Genomic DNA, 20,978 nt, shown 5'->3' on the forward strand with positions numbered 1-20,978 from the left:
AAGGCTGCAAAAACCTAGTTCTACAACCTCCTATTGTCACTTCGGGTGAGACTGCAACTTGCTTGCGGGTCGTTTCCGAAAGGGCCAGTGATTGAGGGTTTTATTGGTGCGCAGTAAAATCCGAACCTAGGTTAGCCCAACCTAAGTCAAAAAATGTTTTCGTTGCTAGGACCGAGATCTGTTTGAGAGATATGTTTATGTGGCATCCTTTGAAGAAAGAAATTCAAGATTGGATAAAACAGAAGGAACGAGAATTTGCAGAAAAAGAAAATAGAAGCCCTCGTCTGTCAACTGAAAGGTGGTTGGAGAAGTATATTTTTGAAGATCAGTACAAAATATTCTTCGGTTCATTTCATTTGGAGCTATACGAGCAAATTTCAAGGTTGAATGAGAGAAAAAATTGTCTTAAAGGAGAAGAACCTAAGGAGTGGACTCCTTAATTGATACAGCGAATCAAGAACACTAACAAGAGGATCTCAAGAGCTGTTGATTTATGGATTGATAGCATCTTGAGAGGATTCATTACTAAGTTTACAGTAAACTCAATTCTGTCCTATAGTGAAGTAGAATGGAGATTTTTCAAAGGATCGCGAGGTCAGTTCTTGAGATCTCTAAAACTCTGGATTAAAATGCTTTTGTGCGAAAAGGGAATTTTACGAATGTAGCCGGATTATTAGTTACTTATGTTTGGGAGAATATCTGAAGAAGAAAATGGAACAACACGAAGTGGAAAAATATATAGAATAGACACTAGAAAGAGATATCTAGGACAAGATCCAAATACTTTTATAGAAACTAGCTATAGCCCTCTTTTAATTGAGTCTAAAAGTGAATAAAATTTCCCTGAGAACCCTGAAGCAACTCTGCAATATTCATAATTCCAACCTGAAAATTCATCGAAGCTAGAATCAAGTAGTAATCAAGGTGCTTTCTGGTTTCCACATCCTCCTACCCCCCATCCCCCTCCCCTTACGAATCCCCCTCCCTCTCCCCCCCCCCAAAAGAAGAACTATGGTCAATGATATTAAGCTACATATATTTAAAGGGACTAGATCAGAGGATGCAAAGTAGTTTTGGTTCTTATGCGAAGCAGTATGGATAGTGAAGTAGGTCCATGATGAAAATATGAAGAAATCGTAGCTTGCCACAAAATTCTGAGATAGAGCACTGACATGGTACATGAAGTATTCGAGCAATCAGATCAGATCATTTGCAGACGTTAGAACAAGGATGGTAAAAGAATTTAAGAAGCTGAAATATGAGTCGCAGTGTATCACAGAGTTTAAAGAAATAAAACAGAGGCCTACTGAGTTTGTTTGGGAATTTGACCAAAGATTCAAGATATGCTTGGATCGGGTGAGTCTCGAAATAGCTTCGCAACAAAATAAACAATGGTTTATAGTTGCGCTGCTTCCACATATAATATTGCTTTTGTCACAATAGAATATAGAAACTCAAGCTGAAGTTTTATAACTTGTGATGAAAGTAGAAGCTTCACTTATAGGGGATACCAATGCAGGTATGCAGCGGAGCCAGAGTCAGCTAGAAAATTTGACTCCGCAGATACAAGATATGAAGAAAATTAAAGAAGTTCAAAATAAGTGTGGTGTACAAAGTGTAAATCAGAAGGCCATTCTAAAGAACAATGCCCACTCTTCAAAAAATACATGGCTAGTGGAGCACCGAATACTTTGAATCCAGGATCTAGATTATTGTGTGAGATACGTAAAAATAGAGGAGAACATCGTGCAAAATATTGCTACCTATTGCACAAGTATTTCTCGACTCTAAGAAACTTATATTGCAAATTCTGCAAATCCGCAGGGCATGATGAAAACAATTGTCCAGCTTATGAATTGATGATGGAGTGCAGTATTAATGCCTGTAGAATGCAAGATGAAGAACATGGACAGGAAGGAAGTGTATAGTGTGGTGGTTGAGGTGGATATCAAGGAAGAGGTCGAGGTCATGGAGTTGGTCGAGGTCGTGGACAGATTATTTTTAGAACTATGGCCACACAGATCACTTTGCAAGAGATTGTTAGAATCCTACCACGACATGTAAGTATTGCAAATCATTTGATCATGTAATTGAGGAGTGTCTGGTACTTATGGAAAAAAATGAAAGAAGAGAAAAATCAACAGCAAACACAGAACATTCATATGATGAATGCGAAACCAAGGACCGATGAGCCTCATGTTAATATTGTAACAAGGAGTGGAGTTGCGACTGGAGGTGATAAAGAAGATGGAAAGAAGGAAGTTGAAGCTACATGGGTTAGAAAGAGTACTGAAAAAGCCCCTATGTTTGATATTCAAAATGAAAAAGAATTTTTTATGCAAGTGAAGAAAAACTTTATGGATGCAGGAGCTTCAACATCTAGCGCACATCAGAATCAGAAGAATAGTTGCAGTGTATCATCGTCGACAAAAATCCAATCTCTGACAATACAAGAACAGGATGCAACATACAAGGTAGATACTTTAAAATATTTTCTTCCAACTTGTATGAAATTGTTGCAAGATCAAAGAGTTGTAGAAGTACTTCAAGAATTGATAAATTCTTGCGCATCTAAAGAAGTACCGCAAAGTGAGATGCACGAAGTTAACAATTTACATAGACAAAAGATAACTAGAAAGGAAATGAGGCTTAGTGCACAAATAGGAGAATATGACATGGACCAAGTTATTTTAGATCTAGGATCTAAAGCTAATGTCCTAACGAAAAAAACATGGGAGTTAATGGATAAAGTGAAGTTGCAATGGTCACCCATTCAGCTAAGAATGGTGAATCAACAAAAAATTGTTTCTCTAGGAAGATTATTAGGCATTGAAGGGGTGTGCACTACTACTAATTTTGAAGTAATAGAAATTGTGGATGACAGTAACCCCTATCCTGCATTACTTGGACTAGATTAATAATTTTCCAAAATGGCTTCAATCAACTTAAAGAAGAGGCAAATGATATTTCAAAGCAACAATATGAGAGTGAGCGTTCCCTTGGATCCATCAGAAGGAGAAAGGTATATTTAACCAGTTAAAGCGTAATACATCGTAGCTGATATAGATAACATATATCAAATGAAAGAAAAAGAATAAGATTGTGTTAACCCTACTAAAGGCAAGTTGATATTGGAGCATGATAGTTCATGTCCTTCATATTCAGAGGAAGAATTAGAAAATTGGAAAAACAGGTTACATGAAGTGTCTACAAGGCAATGCACAAGAGTCACTAAACCAGTTCGATGTATGATAGTTGAGGTGTGTGACTTACCTTTTTATGGTGGTTGGGGTGATATAAATACTTTTCTTGAAGAAAATGAAGAACATGTATTAGAGTGTCAAATATTATTAGCTCTAGATATAGCCCTAAGAGCCACTCCTACAAGATGGTGGGGTACACATAAGAAGAACATAGGAAATTGGAAGAATATCGAAGGTGTTTATGGATAAGGTTTGTTCAGGTAGAAACAGAGTTGGAAGATAAATATGATTATCAAATTGATCCTATAGAGCACATCTAGCTCTGCATGATAGCATGGAAGGAGATTCCACGAGATGAGTAGGTGCATGGGTTCATTCACACATTGGAGACAATTCCTCAAAATAGTACCTAAAAACATAACTTCAACGTGGTACTGTGAACTGGGAAGACATGGTTGATGGGTTTATATTGAAATTTAGATTTGAAGATGATTGCCCATATATAGATTTAACCCTTCAGATAATTAAAAAGAACATTTTTGAGAATGAAATTCCACTCACTTGGCAACCTGATTGGGCTACGCAGCTGCAAAATGTATTGGAATGCTACAACATCATTGCAAAAGAAGATGAATACCATCGCAATATTTACATAGAAGAATCTGAAGGTTACCGTGAAGTGAATGGACCTAAGTTAGAAATGCCTGATATAACAAATCCATTGAAGACAAAGAAGGTGAATATAGGATCAGAAGAGGAGTCGAATTTTGCAACAATAGGAGATTATTGAGATGAAGAAACAATCAGCAAAGTGACAGATCTTCTGCATGAATACAAGGAGTTATTTCCAACTAAGTTTTCATATATGAAGGGCATTGTAGGATATTTAGGAATTATGAACATTCCTCTAAAACATGATGTGAAGCCAGATGATCAAAGGACTTATAGAATGAATCAAAAAATACAAAGAAAAAGTGAAGAGAAAACTTGACAAAATGATAGTAGCTGGAATCATTGAACCTGTGGAAGAATCAAAGTGGGTTAAGTCCTAGGGTGGTACAAGAAAAGAAAACACAAGGAGAAATCAAGATCTGTGTTGATATAAGGAAGTTAAATGATGTGTGTCTACATGACCCATTCCCTACTCCTTTCACTGATGAAGTATTGGACAATGTAGGAGGTCAAGAAGCCTATTCATTTACAGATGGATTTTCAGGATACCATCAAATTAGAATTGCACCAGAGGATCGACATAAGACCACCTTCACTACAGAATGGGGTTCATATCAGTATACAGTGATTCCTTTTAGACTGAAGAATGCCCCTGCCATATTTTCAAGAGTGGTGGTTGCAGCTTTCAAAGAATATATTCACAATTTTTTAGAAGTATACTTCGATGATTGGACAGTATTTGGGTTATTGAAGAAACATGTTGTGAGCTTAATATTGATGCTCGACACATGCAGGCAGTATCAGATTTCTCTAGATATAAAAAAATGCATATTCTATGTGCCTTTTGGTAAATTGTTGGGACATATTATTTGAAAACAAAAATTGATGGTGGATCCTGTGAAGATTGCTATTATTGTGAATTTACCTCCACCAAAGACAGTGAGACAACTTCTCACCACATTGTGACATACAGGATATTACAAAAAATTTATCAAAGGATATGCATAGATCCCTACGCCTATGGAAAAAATGTTGAAGAATGATGTAACATTCCTATGGAATGAAGAATGTCAAAATAACCTCAATGCACTAAAAGATAAGATGGCAACTGCTCCTATACTGGTATTCCCAGATTGGAATAAGGAGTTTCATGTTCATGTGGATCCTTCATGCATAGCTTTAGTAGTGGTATTATCATAGCCTGGTGCAAGAGAAATCGATCACCCTATAGTTTTTGCAAGTAGGAAACTGTCTAAAGCAGAGAAGAACTATACAAGTACAGAAAGGAAAGGACTGGATATGGTATATGATTTATAGAAGTTTAGACATTATTTGTTGGGATCACATTTCAAGATGTTCACAAATCACTCCACACTAAAATATTTGGTCAATAGCCTATTTTAGGAGGAAAAAATTGCAGATGGCTATTATTATTTCAGGAGTATGACTTTGAAGTTGTTGTTAAGCCAGGAAGGCTAAATGTTAGACTTGATCATTTGTCAAGATTGAAGACAGGAGAAGAACCAACGAATATAGAGGATAATCTTCCTAATGTGCAACTATTTGCAATCAAAACAGCGAAATATCACTTCACTGATATTATTCAGTTCTTAACCACAGGGATGGATCCTTCAGAATACACTATGGAGCAGAAGAAAGAATTGGTGGTTAAGGAAAAAGATTTTTCATTAATAGCAAGACATTTGTATAAGATGTGGCCAGATGAAATACTGTGCAGTTATGTTCATGAGCACAAAAGATAGATAATTTTAATAGAAGCTCATAGTGGCGCAGCTGGTGGACAATATGCAGGGAAATATACTACGCAGAAAATTTTAAGAGTGGGATTATGGTGGCCTACACTACACAAAGATGCGAAGGAGTACTGTCAAGCTTCTGATGTCTTCCAAAGAATAGGAAAACCTTCAAGAAGAGATGAAATTCCATTAGTACCACAAGTAACATTGCAGGCTTTTGATAAATGGGCTATTTATTTTTTTGGACCTATCAAGTCACCAAGAAAAAGGACTCGTGCGAGGTATATAATCACTTTGACTGATTAGTTGACGAGGTGGGCCGAAGCACAACCAGTGAAGGATTGCAATGAAAACACTGATGCGAAGTTCATTTTTGAGTATATTTTGTCCAGATTCGGGTGTCCAAAGGTTTTGAAAAGTGACCAAGGATCACATTTCTTGAATAAAACCATCGAAGTGTTAGGATATTCCGACACATAGGAAATAGTTAAGTATAACTTGGTCTAGTCTAGAGTTAGGTAAAGTGTGTTTCTTTACTATGTACTTTTGTAACTTACAATCTGACTGTCATGATATGTAGTGATCCGACAGTTCATTCTCTCATCGGTATTACCGACACTTGATCCATGGCTTAACACTTGATTGGTCCATGATCTCTATTTAAAGAGCATGGAGGTTCATTTGTAGGGTAACCATTCATGAGAGAAGCTTATGTAAATTTTCATTCTTTTATTAATAGATTACCTGAAGTGGTCGCGTTGGCTCAAGCCGTGGACCGTTTCCCTCTTTGAGGGTTTTAACCGCATAAAAAATACTGGTGTATTGATCTGTGATCTGTTTATGAGCTGTGTCCTTTGGTGTTCTATCTAAGGAACTTACCCTATAAATTCCTACATGGTATCAGAGCTATTTGAGGGCCGCATCCTTTGGTGATCCAAATCTAAAGTCGGTGGAACTGCAACCAACTGTTGTTTCCAATATCTATTGTTTCTAACTGCTTTCGGGCCGAGAGGACTGCTCTATTGTGTTAGGAACATCTATTCCAGTGAGGAACCCCTTTTGTTTCACGCGAAAAGGTTTCTGGTAGCCCTAGCTACGTCATTTTTAAGATCTGGAGCTATACAATGTTTATTTGCAATTTTTAGTTATTTTCTCTCTGTTTATTTTGGTTTATTTATCTATTTGCTTTTTATTACCGGATATATACATTTCATCTCTGTGTATACTCTTTTCCCCGCGACTTTGTGCAATCTAGGCAAATCAAAAACAGAAAGGGAGGATTTTTCTCATGCGCATGCTCTTTTCCGCCATGCTTTAGTGTGATCTCGAAAAACCAGAAACATTGAAGAAATTTTTTAGTTTCCGGGTAAAGCTAACTTCAAATCATAAGGTTTGTTTTTTTTGTATGTCCGTGTTGGGTTTTGTGGATTTTGTTTTGTAGGAAAAAAAGAGTTTTCTCAAATAAGCACGCATCCCAAAGCTTCAGTGACTTAAAAAAAAAAAACCTTTCCTCTTTTCCAAAAATTACTAACCTTTTAAACTAGCTCACTTGGTCCAAAGTTACTTTATGAGAATAGAGGTCTTGGGTTCAAGTCTTTCTTTTTGTTGAGTTACTTTTTCAAAAAGCACATGTAGCTTATGTTTTAAAGTTATTTTATGTAAAAGTGTTCTCACCCATTATAAAAAGTGAGTCACTTATAATTCTAAAGTCTCTTTATCTTTTATTTAAGTTACAATTTAGTGGGTAGCTCATAAAGTATCATTGTAAAAGTGACTTTCACTTATTTATAAAAGTGAGTCACATAATTTTCTTCTTAAAAATGAGCTAATTAAATTTACGTTTGGAAAGGGGGTGGGGGTTTTTTTAAATATAACATTATCATTCATTTCCGCACATTCAAGCACTTCGTCAGCATCTTCAACAACTTTTCTTTAAAAAGCCATAACTTCTTCATCCGGAAGCCGTTTTCAGAGCCGTTTTTTTTTAATCAGCCTAATTTTTCGAGATCTTTCCATTGGAACACTTAGTTTCAGAATCTACAGCTTCAATTTCTATTAAAATGGAAATTTCATGCCAAGTTATTCTTGACAGCACCAACTACTTCCAATGGTGGTCCTACATTGCAGATTTACTTAGAAGTAAAGGTCTTTACAGAATAGCCTCAGGCCAAGAAACCAAACCTCAAGATGAAGATAAGGAAGCCAAATGGGAAAATAGGCAAGATCAAGCACGGGTTGATAGGGATGTCGATTTCTCCATACCTTAGATTCCATATTGCAGAACTTGATACTCCTAATGAAGCAATGAAACAACTCACTAAAGTTTTTGAAATTAAAAATGAAATTAGAGCCCATCAACTCGAAAATGAGTTGCTTACATTGGACCCCAATAATTTTTCTTCCATTGAAGATTTTTTGTCGAAGTTCAAGACCCTTAGACTTCTCTTGGAAGGTGTTAAGGTTAATAAAGAAGATGGTAGCCTTATCTATTCCATTCTTACTAAGTTGGAACCAGCCTACTCTGTGTCTATTTCCACCTTCCATTCTACAAGAGAAGCCTTCATTTCTCAAGGATAAGACTACAAGTCCCCTTCTTTTGATTATGTTTGTGATTCGTTAATAAGAGAACAAGAAAAACTCTTACATCTTGGTCTTCTTAATCTTGGAAACTCTTCTAAGAAAGCCTTAGCCGCCCAGCAGTAACTAAATTCAAAGAATCCTAAGAAGCCATATCCTAAAAAGAATGGTCCTAAACCAAACAAGGGTTCTAAGCAATTTCAGTCTCAAAATGAAAAATCATTTCAACAAAATTATAAGACAAATAAAAATAAAGGGAAGAAGACTGATAGACATTGCCACTTTTGTAATCGATATGGAAACTTAGAATCCAAATGCTTTAAAAAGATGGAAGCCTTGGAAGAAGTAATGAAGAAGCATAACATCCATTTGGAGCACTCTTCTACTTCAACTTCATCTTCAAGAATAGTACTTTCTACATGTGGTTGTCAAGCATCTTGGTCTGGTTATGCACTAAATGTATCTTCTTCTTCTCATTTTCATGAGTGGCTCATTGATTCTAGAACTTCTTATCAAATGGCCAAAAACAAAGCCATGTTTTCTTCTTTAAATGATTGTAACACCAAAAATATATATGTTGGTGATGATAGATCTCTTAGTGTTGTAGGGACTGGAACTGTCCATCTAGACAATGGTCAATTTAATGATGTATTATGTGTTCCAAGCTTATCTTGCAACCTTCTATCTATATATCAAATAATTCATTCAAGCGAAGGTAAAATCGTTGAATTTTCACCTTACGATGTTGTAATTAAGAACCTAAGAGATCCTAGACAGAATTTAGCTACTGGCATTGCTGATGATTCTACAAGGTTGTATAAGTTTAACAACTTTGGGTCATCAAATCTTCCCTCAGTATTTGTTGCTCATAATGATGAAGTGAGCAAAATTTGGCATGAGCGAATTGGTCACTTAAACTATCGCTCTCTTCAGCATCTATGTAAAGAAAATATGGTGGCAGGTCTTCCAATGGTATCTTGCAGAGATGGTGTTTGTTCTAGATGTGTACTCGGAAAACATCATCAACATAGTTTTGAAAAATGTGCCTCTTGGCATGCCTCAGCCCCTTTACAGCTTGTGCATAGTGATTTATGTGGTCCACGTCTAGTTGTTTCATTCTCTGGCTACAAGTATTTCTTAACTTTCATTGATGATTTCTCCAGACGCACTTGGGTATACTTCTTAAAACTCAAGAGTGAAGTATTTAACATGTTCTTGGCCTTTAAGGCCTTTGTTGAAAAACAATCTGGACATCAAATACTTAAGCTAAGATCTGATAATGGCGGAGAATATGTTAACAAAAATTCAACAACTTTTGCACTGAGAATGGAATTCAAATGCAACATACTGTTCCATATACTCCATAACAAAATGGTTTAGCTGAAAGGAAGAATCACACCTTAAAGGAAATGTTTAATTATATGCTTCAATCTAAAGGACTTAGTCTTAATTTTTGGGCAGAAGCAATTAACTGTGCAAATTACATAGTAAATCATACTCCTACTAAGGTTTTAAAGAATATCATTCCAGAATAAGCATGGAGCTTAATTAAACCAGATGTAAGTCACTTTCGTGTTTTTGAAGTGAAGCATGGGACCATATTCCAGATGAGAAACATAAAGCTTTAGAACCTAAGAGTGAAAAATGTATTTTTGTTGAATATTCTGAAGAAATATATAGACTTATTCCACTTAAGTCCAAAAGTTTATCATTAGAAGAGATGTAAAGTTTGCTGAAAATATATCGGCCTACGAGCCTAGTTCGGCAGATGTGCCACCTCTCTCTATCCCTTCTACTTCTGAAAATATTTCTTCTTCAGATGATGACAGCGAGGATGACAATGCTCCCCCACCTTCTCAGGATCCTCCTTCAGCTCCTCAGCTTCCAAAATGGGTCCGCGCTACTCGGGATGCAGTAGGTTCTCTTGCCGATGATCCTACAGATCAGCGACATACACATTCTCAATTCGATAGAGCCTCTTCTTTACTGGCTCAAGCTTCAACGAATTATGATCCTAACACCTTTGCATAAGCTTCAGGCCATCCAGATTGGGACACAGCTATGAATGAAGAATAGAGTTCATTATTATCAAATGATACATGGGATCTTGTTCCTCTTCCAAAGGGACGAAAACTTGTTAGATGCAAATGGGTTTACAAAACCAAGTATGGACCAGATGGAAAATTTGATAAACATAAAGCTCGTCTTGTTGCTAAGGGTTTTCCACAAGTTGAAGGCATTGACTATACTGAAAACTTCTCCCCTGTTGCCAAAATGAACTCTATCCGCCTTGTTCTTTCCCTTGTTGCCTCTTTCAAATGGGAAGTCCATCAGATGGATGTTAAATCTGCCTTCTTGCATGGGTACTTACATGAATAAATCTATATGGAACAACCTACTGGATTTATACAAACAGACTCCAGTCTTGTATGTCGGCTTAAGAAATCCCTTTATGGTCTCAAGCAAGCCCCTCATGCTTGGTATGCCAAAATGGACAACTTTCTTTTATAAACTGGCTTTTCTAGGTGTCATTCTGACACTACTGTCTACACCAAGAAAGTGGGCAAGTCTCTTATCATTCTTGTTCTTTATGTTGATGATCTTATCCTTACTGGTAGTGATCCCAACCTTATAAACCATGTGAAGTCTAGCCTTAAAAATAAGTTTGAAATGTGTTATAGATATGATCTAAAAATATATGAAAATAATACCAATATACCCAATAACTAAAAATAATCACCAAAAATAACAAGATCTGAATATAGAATTGCTTCACTTTATTAATCAAAACCCTTTAGGTAGGCAAACACTATACATTCACTCCTTAAGGAAGGAGAGCACTCCACAAGCCATGTGATTGTTCATACAATATTCCTTCACATCTCTCAATGGGGAGTCTCTAGCCTCTATATAGGCCTCATACATACAATACCCCAGGTCATTACCATGGTTCCCTCAATACCATCTATCTAATACCATGGGCTTATTACATTATTGCTAACTACTTGTGGTCCCTTACATAATACGGGTTAACCACCTTATTTATTACTATTGCCCATCCCATTATTATATTATTCCCTTGGGTACCTCCCTTTGTACCCCATATTATCCCCCCTAGGTATACTACATTCCACCCCCCTTAACATGTTTTGTCCCCGAAACATGGGAAGAACACAAATAATAGGATCTACTCAAAGGAGTAGTCCACTGGTACCATGCACGTGCATCTAGCCATCCAAGAGAAAGGTGAACCCTTGATCTCGCTGGTGCCTCACTCGCTTGAGATGGAAGTTGACCTTGGCAGCTCTTCTGTGTTGATGTGTAGTAGGTGGATCTTCGCTCCTCTCTATTTGTCATGCGGGGATTGTTGTCCTTGTGGTTAATTCGTTGCCATCTTGTTGGTTGTCTTCTTGCGGGGTGATGTGGGTAGTGATATGCTGAAATGTTAACCAACGATGTATATTTCTTTAATTCGCCACCTAATGGAGCCTGATGGGTATCTAGTACCTATTGTGGTGCCTGTTGTTGTTCCACTGAGTCCCCCTCTGATGTAACATTTTCTGCTTCAGCCTCTACCTGTTTTTCTAGTACCTGGTTTGATGTTTGTGTGTGGTTGTCGACCATCAATGGCTCATTATCTGATATGTCACTCCCTGGAACATCTTCTGCTTCAGCCTACGTGGACTCTACATGTTTATTGATGGAAATATCCTATAATGTAGTTTCCTTCTTTTTATACCAGAGTTCGGGAATTTCTTCGGCACATTAAAATTGATAATACCCACGGATTCCATCCAAGGATATCCCAAAACCACATCCATGTTATCCAGATGTGAAATATAAAAATCAACATGCAACACATACTTATCCATAGAAATCTTCAAATCCTTATAAACTTGAACATCCACATCATCAACCTGTGTGTTTTCAATGTGTTTTGCTCGAACTTGAAATTTTTTTGCCAAATTAACATTGATAAAATTATGCTGACAAATAGGATTTATAGACACAATGATCTTCTCCTTCTGAATGAATCCATGAACCTGCAATAATGATATACCAGTAGAAAATAACCCCTTACATGTCTCATTCTTCTGTTTTTTAGCATGAGACCATTTGTCTAAAAGGACTCTTTCAAATTCTTCATCTGACAATTTGGTCACCTGCTTGTTGTCAAATGAGCACAACCATTTGGACGACTCATATTGGAAATTAAGCGGTACCATAGCCCTCCAAAATTTCTCATATTTGAACTTTTGTCTCTGTATGAATTCTTCAATAGTAGGGTTATCATCTTTTCCTGTAAGATATAGCATCTCCATGAAGAGGGTTTGGGAAAAACTCACTTACTTGGCGAAAATTTTAAATGGCCGCCACAATTCCATCAATATTGCTTAGAATCCCTATTATGCCCTGTTTTCAAAAATGGAACAACCATTCTACATCTTCCCATGTGGTAGAAATCCTGATCTAGGCACTGGAATTTCAAATCCGCGCTGCAACTCTCCCGCCATCACAAAAAATTTCTGAAAAAAGTGTTGATTTTAAATCAGCGATATCTCCCTCATCTGGACTCCGATTCGACTAATTTTTTTTTTGAACTTGGGTATTTTTTCACAAAAAATCTAGATATGCAATTAGATTCTATAGATTTGTTACCCAAACGTATAGATATGCGTCTCAAACTCGCCGCCCTGAAAAAATGTCTGCAACACCACTAATATTTTAGATCAGCGATATCTCCTTCATCCGGACTCCGATTCGGCCAATTTGTTTTTTGAAATTGGGTATTTTTTCACAAACCATCTAGATATGCAATTAGATTTTGCAAATTTTGCACCAAAAATTATAGATCTGATCTACAAACTCACTACCCAAAAATTTCCTGCAAAAAATTAAAAAAAATTCTCTGCTTTTCCCAAGAAAGGGCTCTGATACCACTTGTTAGAGATCTGATCTGAAAATATATCAAAATAATACCAATATACCCAACAAACTACAAATAATCACCAAAAATAACAAGATCTGAATATAGAATTGCTTCACTTTATTAATCAAAACCCTTAAGGTAGGGCAACACCATACATTCACTCCTTAAGGAAGGAGAGCACTCCACAAGCCATATGCCTATTCATACAATATTCCTTCACATCTCTCAATGGGGAGTCTCTAGCCTCTTTATAGGCCTCATACATATAATACCATGGGTCATTACCATGGTTCCCTCAATACCATCTATCTAATACCATGGGCTTATTACATTATTGCTAACTACTTGTGGTCCCTTACATGATACGGGTTAACCACCTTATTTATTACTATTGCCCATCCCATTATTACATTATTCCATTGGGTACCTCCCTTTGTACCCCATATTATCCCCCCTAGGTATACTACAAAATGACAGACTTAAGACGCTTGCATTATTTTCTTAGTCTTCAAGTCTTGCAATCCAACAAAGGTATTTCCCTTTCCCAGTCCAAGTATGCCTGTGATCTTTTACACTATTTTCACATGGGAGACTGTAAGCCATCCCCTTCTCCCTTTCAGTCTAGAGCCAAACTTTCAGTCACTTGTACTTCGCCTGAAGTTGATGCTACCTTATACCATCAACTTGTAGGAAAACTTTTGTATCTGACCCATACTTGTCCTAATCTTTCCTTTGTTGTTGGCCTTATTGCTCGGTTTATGAAAAACCCACATAAAAGTATTTGGAAAGCAACTAAAAGAATACTTCGTTATGTTTGAGGTACAGTTCAGTTTGGGATTCATTACAGTGCAGAAGCATCTCCTCTATTGGTTGGTTTCACTTATTCCAATTGGGTTGGTGACCCTGATGATTGGAAGTCCACTGCAAGTTATGTGTTCGCTCTTGGTTCAGGAACTATTACATGGTCTTGCAAGAAACAAAGTGTCATTTCTCTTTCTTCAGCAGAAGCAGAGTATCGTGGTGCCGTAGAAGCTAGTAAGGAAGCCCTATGGCTTCGTCAAATCCTATCAGAGTTTGGCTTTCAGCAGCAGCATCTGACTACACTTTGGTGTGATAATCAAAGTGCCATTCAACTATGCAAATATCCAGTCCAACATCAATGTAGAAAACACATTGAACTGCACATGCACTTCATCACAAAGCTCATTCATGACCATGTTCTTGAAGTGCAATATTGTTCACTAGACGATCAAGTTGCAGAAATCTTTACAAAGGCTTTCACAAAGGCGAAGTTTACTAAACTTCGATTTATGGTTGGAGTTCACGAAGTTGTCACTAAGGGGGGATAGGCTCTAATTCCTCCTTCCTTCTCCTATTGTGTCATATTTGTACATCCTTCAATCCTATCCAAAGTTGTTCTTAAGGGGAATGTTAGGATATTCCGACACATAGGAAATAGTTAAATATAACTTGGTCTAGTGTAGAGTTAGGTAAAGTGTGTTTCTTTACTATGTACTTTTGTAACTTACAATCTAACGGTCACAATATGTAGTGATCTGACGGTTCATTCTCTCCTCAATATTGCCAACACTTGCTCTGTGGCTTAACACCTGATTGGTCCATGATCTCTATTTAAAGAACATGGAGGGTCATTTCTAGGGTAACCGTTCATGAGAGAAGCTTTTGTAAATTTTCATTCTTTTATTAATAAATTGCCTGAAGTGGTCGCGTTGGCTCAGTCCACGAACTGTTTCCCTCTTTGAGGGTTTTAACCACGTCAATAATACTGGTGTATTGATCTATGATCTGTTTGTGCGCTTTGTCCTTTGGTGTTTTGTCTGAGGAACTTACCCTGTAAATTCCTACATGAAGCATTAACTGGGGCATTTCAAGTTTACCACCAAAAGAGCACTCCTTATCATCCTCGGACAAATGGAGTTGTGGAATAATTCAATAAAATTTTGTAGAATGCACTGACCAAGGTATGTAATGTAAACAACGACAATTGGGATCTTAGGATTCCAGTAGTATTATGGGCTTATAGGACTATAAGCAAAATTTTGATAGATCAAACACCCTTTAGGTTGGTTTATGGGCAATAAGTTGTGATTCCCATGGAATACATTGTCCCTAACCTATGAATTGTAGCTTTTACAAATATGGTAGACCCCGACATAATGGACAAAAGGATGTCACAATTACTTGCTCTAGAAGAAGACAGGTTTATAACAGGATTTCATCAACAAGTACAAAAAGCGAGAGAAAAGGTTCGGCATGACAGGCACATTAAGAAAAATAAGTTTTAGGTAAGAGACCTTGTTCTCCTCTATGACATTAAGTTTGTGAAATTCCCAGGGAAATTCAAAACACACTCTAAGTTAGGCCCATATATTATTAAGTATATTGCTGATGGAGTCGCAGTGTAGTTAGCAAAGTTAAATGGAGAAATAAGTGAGGGAAAAGTAAATGACAGTAGGTTGAAGTTGTACAAGGACAAACCTGCCCCTACAACTTCGCCCTAAAGAAGAAAGAAGGAAAGTCTTAGTGTCACATGTAGTTGAAAGTGGGCACTAGACTATAAACCACATTGCAGAAAGAGCTTCGACGAAGAAAGTACTTCGCTACATGCGGGAATATGTTGAAGTTCGCAAGAAGTCGCGATGTAATACAGAGGTGCGCTACAATAAGGGACATGTTGAATTTCACCGGGAAAGTAGAAATATGACCGTTAAATGGAAAAGACACACATAAAGTTGCATTTAAGATGACAGGCTGGAAGAATTCAAGGATAGATATGCATTTAATGACAAAATTTAGACAAAATCGGGACAAAAATCTAATGATGAGGTTCAAAGGTTGAAATTGTTATAAATAGCTGACTCCCTCTCAGATTAAGAACTTTGCTAAATCGAGAGCTCGAGTGATTAATAGTGCGAAGAAGTTGCAGGAGACTTCGTTGTGTATGTCATCTGAGCAATCTTGGGAGGAGATTGTGTGAAATTTTTGTGAGCATGTATTGTTTGGAGTCATGGAAGTCGTTGATATGTCAACAGAAATCACCAAGGATGAAAAAAACCAAGGAATAAAGAACCAAGAAAAAGTAAGACAAGAAGCCTGCCAAACCTATGAAACCTTAGAAGCAACCTGACCAGGTCAATATTAAAGAAGAAGTGGAGGAATTACAGCTGGAGGAAGGTGGCGCAGCATTCAAATCACTTATGCTCTCATATATCCCGCCGAGGGAGCCAAATTCCAAACCAACAAAAGATTCCAAAGACGCGAAGTATGGGACGTTCGCACCACTATTGTGGAAATTTGTGTTGTTTTCAAGAGAGATTTTAGGAAAAATCTCGCAGCTCAAATTTACAGACTATGATTTTAATGACTGCAAGAAGTACCCTCAGCTTGTACTAGAATAGTACTTGCAGCAAGTTCTCTACCCAGATAGCAGAGTGATGAGATTGGAACCACAACGGTGGGCGGATGGGTTGGCGTAGTTAGGATTGATCAATATGTTGAATGTCTTGCACTTTGGTAGAAGTTCAGTAAACACAGCGTGTGTTCACCAATTTTTGGTATTGATACATGATGGACACCTCTAGATGGGGAATAAAATACCCATAGACCAAATGTTGATCTGGAGGATCACAAGATTACCATACCAAGGGCAAAACCCCATGGAGGAGTTTGTAAAAAAGGACCAAGACCGCACTTTGGTGGAAAATATGAAGAAGAAGTACAACTCGGTCAAAGGAAAAAGGGGCTACGACATAAACTCAAACAGAAACCAAGCGGTCCGCTTCACTACACATATTTTGGTCGGAAAAATCGTGAGGAAATGCCATGCAAATGAAGTTCCTACGTTGGTGGTGTCTTTAGTTGTGCAGAGTGCAAATGGAGTCCAGTATAACTAGGCTAGATACTTATGCAAGGAATCCTTGGATGCCTGTCGCGAGGTTCAGGAAGAAGGTACATATTTCCATTACACCTGGTTAATCTTGATCATTGCTATGTTTGCATGGAAGGAGTTGGAGGATATGTAGTTTCCTCCGATAGAAGTAGATGTATGTGAGGTCGCGAGGTATGCTTCGTTGTGGAATACCACTCAAGCATCGCAAGTGCAAGAGGATTTAATATTATTCATATTATATCAAATGGATCTACACATGTTAGTAAAAAAACATCCATGCCTTTCGTCGAGTTTGCACAAACAATACAACCCTATGGCGAAGTTCAAGGCATATTTTCATAAATTGTACATACAGGCGCGCAGATACATGAAGAAGGAATGGAATGCATTTCCATATATGGTTAAAGAGGATGATCTGGTAGAATTAATACAGACATGGCCCACAGAATGGATGACTCTGTTGGAGGAAGCAAGAGATAGTGCAACAGAAGAAGAAGATTTGGACACTTCGCACCATGGCGAAGCCAGTGGAAAAGACAAGGAGCAGGAAGCAGAGGAAGAGGAAGAGGAAGAAGAACACCATGAGGAGGATCCTCAAGGAGGCAAGGATACGACTAAGGAGACAGAAAAGGAAGAAACAAAGAAAATTGTAGTAGAGAAAAGAAAGATCTGAGGCGAAGCTACCATTAAAAGAAGAAAGAAGCATAAGGTGGATAAAACAAAATAAATCACACCAATGATTCTCACTGAAGGTGACCTAAATCAAATTGGAGACAAGGTTCAAGAGATAGAAATGGAATCCTAGAATAGGTTGGAATATCGCTATGGCGAGCTAATTACAGGTGTGCAGTATAGTATTGCAGAGCTAAATACTTGGGCACAAACATCTAGACCACCGGCGCACATAGGCCAAGGACTCCATTGAGAAATATTGATAGAAACAACATTTGGGATGAGGATAATGCAGAAACCTGTTGGAGCTCTACAGTTCGACTCCATCGAAGTCAAGTAGCAGGAAAAAGGTTGGGACCATGTCAATACGAACATGGTAGCATTGCCCACCCTGGTCCTACATGAATTGCACCAAGGTATCACAAATCAGCTCAAGGAGTGTGAACATCGCACCTCACACTTAAACATTCAGATAGAACAAGAGTGTGTTTCACTGAAGAAACAGCTCGACCATGCCATCAAGGACAATGAACAGACAAATCTACAATAGAAAAGACTGAAGGATGTGGTCAAAGACACTTTCATGGAATTTTTGGACACGGATGCCCACGAGGATGAATCAACAGAAGATAAGGTCGCGAAGCTCGACCTTGCATTCAAGGAGTAGAAGGATAAAATTGCCACAATGAAATTCAAGTATGAGATGTAGATCAGTGAGTCGCAAATGAAGTCATAGCCAACCACGTCACCAGAAGTGCATAAAAAAAGGGATATTAAATTAAAGAGTGGGATGGACAGCATCTCCCCTACATTGGCAGACTATGGAAAATTTCTAGATGAGAGCATGAAAATTTGGACTTCGCTGTAGGAATATCCAAATGTTCAAAAACTGCAGGAGGAAATGCATCAAAAGAAGGATCAATTGGAGGAGATTCAAGTAGCTTCAAAGATTTTTCAAATCTTCCAGAGGCTCGCAAAAATTAGTGAGTCGAAGGAGCTGCAAAAGAAAATCGAAGAATTGAAGAAGGAGGAGCAGAGTTTGATAGAAAGGACTCAGCCTTGGCAGGATGAGGCCCTTCACCTATCATAGTCATTGTATGAGAAGCTTCAGTAGCTTCAACAGAGGGAGACAGAATTGGTAAAGAAGGCTTCAGAACATGTCACAAAAAAATTATTAGAAGAAGTGTGCAGTGAGGAAAAGTAGCTGGCAGAGATTCTACAACAATTCAACAAGGCATACAACAACATTGCAAAAAAGATCAAAGGAAAAACAATTGAGTGACTTGGGACGAGTCACATGTGAGTTTTGGGGGCCTGTTGGGCACAGCCCAACTTGGCCATATTTTGAGTAAGGAATCCGAGTTTTTTGGAGTGCACAATAGAAAGGATGTTGCAAAGTAAGAAGTGGACCACGCAGCAGAGTAGCAGATCATAACGAGGACCGCACAAAAAACTCACCGCGTAGTATAGGGGCTTTGCAGCGAATCCCCTCCCTTTTTGTAAAAGCATATAATATTGTAAAAGTTGAAGGGTTTTGGACCATAGTCCCTTGTATTTTGGAAACCATGGTATTGGGTCCATGGTAATGTAGTGATGTAATCCCCCAATATAATAGTATTTATAGGGATGAATAATAAAGAAGGAAGCCATCTATCTATCTATGAATTGGATCCAAATCTATGTTTATGGTTGTATCTTTATGATCTATACTTTGGATAAAGGGGAAAGTCTCCACAGTTGAGTGTGTGGAGGCCTGGGTCTGCAGCTTAGTCCGCAGATGATCTATAGCTTAGTGCGTAGAAAAAATGCAGTTGTGTGCGCATGTGAAGAATTGTTTTTTGTACCAAATTCTCTATTATAAGCAATAGTTATTTTGGACATATTCCCACCTTGGGATGAACCACAGTAAAATTTGTGTCTTCATGTTTTTCTTATTATCCCCACTTTATTTCAGTAATTTGAAGTTTATGGATGTTTATGATATGTTTAAGCGATGAATGTAATTCTACGAAGTAATATATATTTGTGAAGTAGTTCATGAATGCAAAGTATTTTATAAGTGTTAAAGCATAAGAAAATAAAAAATTTCCACATTGCAGTATCCCTCAAGGCTACAGAAACCTGGTTCTGCAACCTCCCATAGTCACTTCGGGTGAGACTGTGACTTGCTTGCAAGTCATTGCCAAAAGGGCCAGTGATTAAGGGTTTTGTTAGTGCGCAGTAAAATCTGAACCTGGGTCAACCCAACCTAAGCCATCATGTGTATATCCTTAACATGTGTTTGATTATGAATCTATGTGTGATCATGTTTAGGACCTGTTCATATTCTCTTACTCTCTCCTTCTTGTATCACTAATCTAACACTTAGTCAAGTTTGGGATTCTTCCTTGTCCTCACATTATGCATAATTTATGAACACCTTTAAACTTCAAAGAAGTGATCAGCACATTGTGCACTATCAATCCTTAGTCAAGAACCTCTTGCTGATTACACATTCCCTATACACCCATCTTGAGGATAAATCCCTTCACGTTGTGCATTGTGCATCCCCAGAGAAAAATCACTCAACTCTTGTTGCTTACATTTGCCCACTACGCAAGTTTAGACCAACTCTGCCTTGAATTGTGCATTGTGCATTCTTAGTGGATAGTATAGGCACTTATGGACCCATGCATCCCTAGAGCCTCCTCCTTAGTGATAACGCATTGCATAGTTACAGTGCCCAAGCTTGCCACCCTTGTCCTTTGATCAACTGTGAAACACCTAGACCCTTCTCCTCAAGCACTGCACACTTTTCATTCTCAGTGAGAAAGCATGCCATATCTACCTCCAAGACCTGCACAATGTACATAATCTTGTCTCTTCCTTCCTTTCCACTGCACACTCCTAGTGCCCAATCCTTCACTCATTGCCTCCTAATCTTTCACATTGTACCCAAGAAGGCCCCTCTCTTAGTCCTTGTGCATTATCCGATCACAGTAAGCACCTCACATGAGAAAATAAAGATAGAATAGGTGATTTTGGGTTGATGTTGTCTTGTCATAAATGAACTTCATTGTCAGTTGTTATCATCCTACCATGGCAAGATGATGCTCATGGAGGTCATCAAGAGGAGGGTACAAGAAGGACACTCGTGGAGACAAGACACAAAGATGATATCATGCAAGATTAAAGGAATATTGTACCACAATATAGAGATGGAAACTCATGTTGACTTAGAAGGTTTGAATACTTATCCAGACCCTTTGGAGGGTGAA

This window comes from Pinus tabuliformis, chromosome 3_1 (assembly GCF_031772625.1).
Source record: "Pinus tabuliformis cultivar Carrire ecotype Pingquan chromosome 3_1, CPIR1, whole genome shotgun sequence".
Lineage (NCBI taxonomy): Eukaryota > Viridiplantae > Streptophyta > Pinopsida > Pinales > Pinaceae > Pinus > Pinus tabuliformis.